This window comes from Lipotes vexillifer, unplaced genomic scaffold (genome assembly GCF_000442215.2).
Source record: "Lipotes vexillifer unplaced genomic scaffold, Lipotes_vexillifer_v1.1 scaffold988, whole genome shotgun sequence".
Taxonomy (NCBI): Eukaryota; Metazoa; Chordata; class Mammalia; order Artiodactyla; family Lipotidae; genus Lipotes; species Lipotes vexillifer.
In genome coordinates, this window is record NW_006797916.1 from 2,017,080 (window position 1) to 2,022,624 (window position 5,545).

At 49.6% G+C, this 5,545-nt stretch overlaps 1 protein-coding gene across 1 annotated transcript in view; it reads left to right on the top strand.

Annotated features, from left to right (window-relative positions):
• The first annotated feature begins 646 nt into the window (after window positions 1–646).
• Window positions 647–5,545, top strand: part of SEPTIN2 (septin 2) — a 30,060-nt gene continuing 25,161 nt past the window's right edge. Inside the window, exon 1 of the mRNA XM_007469954.1 lies at window positions 647–748. The gene's annotated coding sequence lies outside the window, so the exon portion shown is untranslated. The remainder of the gene's footprint in view (window positions 749–5,545) is intronic.

Genomic DNA, 5,545 nt, shown 5'->3' on the forward strand with positions numbered 1-5,545 from the left:
GAAGACCACGTCCCCGGGGACGGGCGCCCAACTCTATGGTCCGCGCACCAGTCGCCGACCCCCACGTAACCCACGGCAGCCAATCGAGGCAAGGCCCGGACCACCGAGACGACGGCGGCTCGGGGCTAGAGCAGCCCCGCCGGCCGCTCGCCGTCCTTCCCCGGTCCCGCTCCGGTGCTCCCTGCTCGGTGCTGCCGCCATCTTCCTGGAGGAGAGGACCAGAGGCGAAAGGTCCCCTCCCCGTGGTCGTTCCGAACTCTTACCGCCACCTGCCCTCCCCCGTCCACCTCTCTTCTCACCGGTCATTTAGCTCCATCTAAAGAAACGCTCTTCACCCCATTCTAGTTATTCACAAAGCAATTAATTACATTACCTGTTCCACTCTTATCAGCGTAAGGAAACGAAGCTCATAAGGTAGGAACTGTGGCGAAACAGGGACGAGCCGCCATCTTGGTAAAGGAGAAGGGGCTACGCTTGACCTCCCCCCCCCACCCCCGGCCTCTATATGGCCAACCGCCGTGGGAGGGGCACGGCGCCTGCGCAGAGGCGGAAACCGCGGACGAGCCTGCGCCTGCGCACTCGGAAGCTGGCGAATGGGGGCGGGGAGGAAAGCGTTGGCAAGGGGGCGGATCGACGGGTTGACGCAATCCGCCCACGCGCGGGGGGCGGGGCGGGGCGCGAGTCTGCGGGCGGTCCTGGGCGGATCCGCGGCGCGGTCGGTCGGCGCTTGTTCTTCGGTGCGTCCGCGGTGAGTATCTCGCCGTGGGTCTCGGCCGCCGTCGGGGCGCGAGCTGTGGGCCGACGCAGAGGGGCGGTGGCCGGCTCGAGGCGGTGGTCGGCTCGGGGCGGTGGTCTGTCCGCTCCGGGGGGGGCGCGCGGGCAGGACTACTCTCACGGTGTGGGGGAGGGGTGGCCGGCCCGGCCTCCTGGGCCCTCCCCAGATCTCCCCCCCATCCCCCCGGCGCTCTTCCCGCTCTCCCGGCCCCTCCCCCGCCCTTCTGGGTCCTACCGGGTCCCGGCCCCCGTCCCCCGTCCCCCCGGGCCCTGGCGCTGGCGGAGCCGGCGGGGTGTGTCCCGGGCGAGCCCGAGTGGCCCTTCTCACCAGGTGGGAGTTACGTGGGGCGTGGTCAATAATGGGCCTGGGACGTGGAGCGTGCGCTGGCGGTCGTGGTCCGGGAGGGACGGTGCGGGTCGCGGTAACAGGGGCGCTTCCGCTTCGCCGGCTCCCGGCCTAGAGGAAGCTCACGGGGCGCTGGCCGACCGCTCCACTCAGCAGGCCCCGCCTGGCCGCACACAGAGCGGGAGGAGAAGGAGGAGGGGAGGGGAGGGGAGGCCCCGCGCAGGGCCGAATCCGGAGGGACGGGCGGCACCGCCGGGGCGGGCCCGTTCCCCTGAAGGCCCGAGATGGGGCCGACCTGTGGCCGCCGTGTCAGTAAGGCCCGCAGGACCGCCTGTTACCTTTACGGCCTCAGTTTTCGTCGGTGCTTCGCTGCCTTGTCTGTGTCCCCAACACGCGGACGCGTGACCCAACAGCGCTGACTTACAGTTCCGACTGCTGTGGTCTTCCTCACTTTTGGCCTTGGTTCAGAGCCTGCCTTTTGCCTGGAGCCCGCTTACCTCCACCGTTTGCTTGCCTCGTTTCTGCTCCGTTATTCAGGACTGCGGCCGGGTTAGACTTCTTTCCCCTGAAATAGGTGTCCGCCTGCTGTCAGCCTCTGCTGTTCCTTCCGTGCGGTGGTTGTCCTGTGAAGGGCAGCGGTGTGTGGACCTGCCCAGCCTTACTTGTTGCCTAGGACGGTCATCAGCACGAAACAGGTTTTCAGGTATCTCTTGAACGACTGAGATCATTACAATACCTCAAGGCAAGCTTAATGGCCGAAGCAGCCTTGCCATCATAAGGAGAGATGTATGATGGTGTACGGGTCGTGCAGGCTGCTTTCCTGATGTTTGTAATTTAAGGTTTGTTATTTTTGGTTTTGGTAGCTCCCACTTAGGCTTTCTTTGCACCGCCCAGCCTCCTAACTCGCAATGAATTATGGCAGTGGTCTCTTCGGCCATAAAGTTACCCTGATTTTTTTTTCCCCCCCGTTTTTCGTCTTGGTCTCTCAGTGAGCACTGCAGCCCAGGGTAAAGAACAAGGGCTTTTCAGTCAAATCAGATTTGCATTCTGACTCCTCTTGAAATGGGGATGGGATGGGCGGCAGCCTCCCTCTGTGGACTTTAGTAAATGTGATTCAGGTCCTTTTTATACTCAACTCGAAAGACAGAAACTGCTGGAAAAGGAAAAGTTGGCTTTGTTTTTTCTCCAGAGAGAAGGGGACACCAAAGCTCATTTAGCCGCAGAATTGGGGTGAAGCCACTTGTATAGTCTTACTTATCTCATTTTGTGCTCATCGTCATACTTGTCACTAGAGAAAACTCATTTGATTGTGGGGTGCTGCCCTCATGCTGTTAAGAGTGTGGTATACTGTACATGGACCTCAAATCCAAAGGCTCTGAATGCCAGATGTTCCAAGGGCTCTGGATGAGGGACTATGGACCTTTGGGTCCTACTTTGCAGGGTCGTTTGTGGATGGGGATAATGAATGTAAATACAAGGATGACATGTCGGTGAATGGTGGTTTTGGGTAGTCCACTGATACACATAAATGCCAGTAGCAAAGCAAGTTTCTGTTGCCGAGAATCCAGTTTTAGCCATCTGTTCTTTGTCCCCGTTTGTTTTAGAAAAGTTGATTTCTTCTGTGTGGACTGGGGTGGAAGTATTGCTCTGTGGAAGAAGGAAGCCACGGGTCAAAGAGAAAAAAAGTTTTAAATAGTTTCTAGTATCTAGAATGAGTGCATAAATTTTTCATTTGACCTAATTTCTGAGGTTTGGGGGATCTGATCTGCATCCAAGGTTTAAACTAATCACAGTGCTTTGCATTTTGTGTTGCTGGATCAAGGCTTTCTCACTGAAAACCAGGCACTTCAGAAGTTCAACATTTCTCTTTCAACTTTCATTTTACATTAGTCAGTTAATAACTTAAACTGTTGGAAAACTGTAGTGGATCCAAATTATGTTTCATAAAAAAAAAACCCTGAGTATGAAAGAAATGGGTTGTGGTAAGAGAAACTTGGTAAAATTAAAGCAAAGTTGAAATAAGTGTTTTTTTGAGAATTAACATCCTGTTCCAATAATTTTACAATAGTATTCTCCACTTCCCTGTACGTGTGCATCAAGATAGGTTTTAAGTAGGAGGAAACCGATAGGAGTGGTGGTCCCCTTCTCACCTGCTGAGCAGAATAAGGGCCTGCGCATGCGTGGGCTCAAGGTGCGGTATTGTCAGGGTGCTCACGTGAAGTTGGTTGGGAGTACAGGCAGGGGCCCAGAGTTGAGTGAGGAGCGGGTGGGTGGAAGCTCCAGAGCCACTTTGATGACAGTCCTCTGCCCCACCAGGTTGGTGTGAAATCAGATGCGTGTGATAGCTAGTAAGGCATGTGAGAGCTAGTAAGGCAAGAGCCTGCTCTTCCTTTCTATCCTCAGGCATTTATTCTCCAGGTGAACTTGAAAGTCATTTTATCCAGTCCTTTAAGAAAAAAAAAAACTCATCATTAGGGAGTCCAGCTGAGATTGGACCACACTTATCTACTAATTTAAGAAATAAAAGTGATTTGGTTCATGCAAGGCCTGTTTTCTTTCTAAATTTGTTCCTACGTTTGTTTTGTTTTTGCTCTATTATAAATGGCATTTTCCCTCCATTTCCATTTCTTGGTATTCATTGCTAGTGCAAAATAGAACTTTTGAGTTACACCTGTCCTGTATGCAGCCACCTTAAGTAAATTACCATATTCTGCAATCTTTTTTAACCAAAGTGTTTGTGGGGTTTTTGGTGTGTATTCAGTCATATCAGAAAAATCATTTTCACTAAACCTGCCAGAGTAGCAGTAAATAATCACGGTGAGACTGCAACATCAGGGTCTCATTTGGATCCTGCTTCAAATGAACGACGACAAAAAAAAGAGACAATTAGAAAAATATGAACCCTGGATATTTTGTTATATTAAAGGGGTATTGCTAATCTTCCTTATGATAATGGCTTGTCGCTTTTCAGTCCTTATTTTTAAAAATATCTAGTACTCAATCAGGGATCCGGGACAGTGGTTGAGGGGATATCTGAGTTGATAACTGTTGAATCTGGAGGATGGGGGTGGTTCTTGTGGCTTTTGTTTTACTTTTGAATATGTTTGGAGTTTTTCATAAGTGTTTTAAGATAACTGTGGTGGTAATGGGCATCCTTTCCTAATTAGTGATGGTACTTTAAATAATTTAGCATCTGTTGTTTAGAGGATAACGTTTGCCTTGGTTTCCGGAAATATATTTAAGCCGTTTCCTCACTTAGTGTTTTTATTAGAGTTGGTTGTTGGATTTTATCACATGCGTGTTCAGCATCTATTCACATATGGTTTTCTCCTTTAATTTGTTGTAACAGCTTGTATTGATAGATGCTTTTGGTACATTTCCGGGATATAATTGCTAGCAAGTATTTCATTGAGAAATTTTGCATTTCTATTCATAAGTGAGATTGACCTGCAGCCAGGCAGCTTGCTCGCTCTTTCTTCTCCGTCTGGGTTTGTTGTTGGAGTTGTGCTGTCTTCATAAAATAACTTGGAGTGCTTTCCCTTTTTCTGTAGTGGCTTAAGTGACGCTGGCTTTATCTGTTCAGTTTTGGATGGAATTCAGGTCTAGTTCTGTCCGGTCCTGGTCCCTTTCCTTTTTTTCTCCAATTATTTTTTTGTTTTTTTTTTTGCCCGCGACATGCAGCATGTGGGATCTTAGTTCCCTGACCAGGGTTCGAACCCGCGCCCCCTGCATTGGCAGCGCAGAGTCTTACCACTGGACGGACCGCCAGGGAAGTCCTCATTGAGCAAAGTCCTTTGCTCACCTGTTCAGTGGGATTTGTTATAGTCAGGTTTTCAGTTCTTGCTTCAATTTTGGTAATTTACAGTGTCTAGGAAATCATCCATTTCTTCCAGATTTTCTAGTTTGTGGCCATCTTTATACATGTGGTCTCCTGTGTCTGTGATTATATTTTCTTGTTTTTCCTCAAAGGAACTGGTGAGGAATTTGTTTTAGAGAACCAGCTTTTGGTTTTATTTATCCTTCTATTGAGTTATTTTCCGTGTTCTTTAATAGTGAAAATATGTAAAACCCAAATTCTCATCTGAGTCTATGAAACTTTACTGTGCCCCACTGATTTTGCTTTTATCTTCTTTCCATTGCTTTCTAGATAACTTATGGCTTTGCTTTTATCCCCCCTTGATCCAAGGGTTATCAAGGAATGTTCTGAATAACTAGGAGTTCCTTTTTATCTTTGTTTTAACAGATCATGATCTGAGAACACTGACTGTAAAAATAACTTTGCATAAATTTTCTTCACAGCAGTTACGTGACAAAGTGTTTTTCTTTAGTCGCCTTTCTTTGTCAATTGACTCAAGGTTCTCTGTACCAGTTAATTCAGATGGGTCGGTGGTCTCAGACCTCTGCCCTTGCTCATACTGCGTGTAG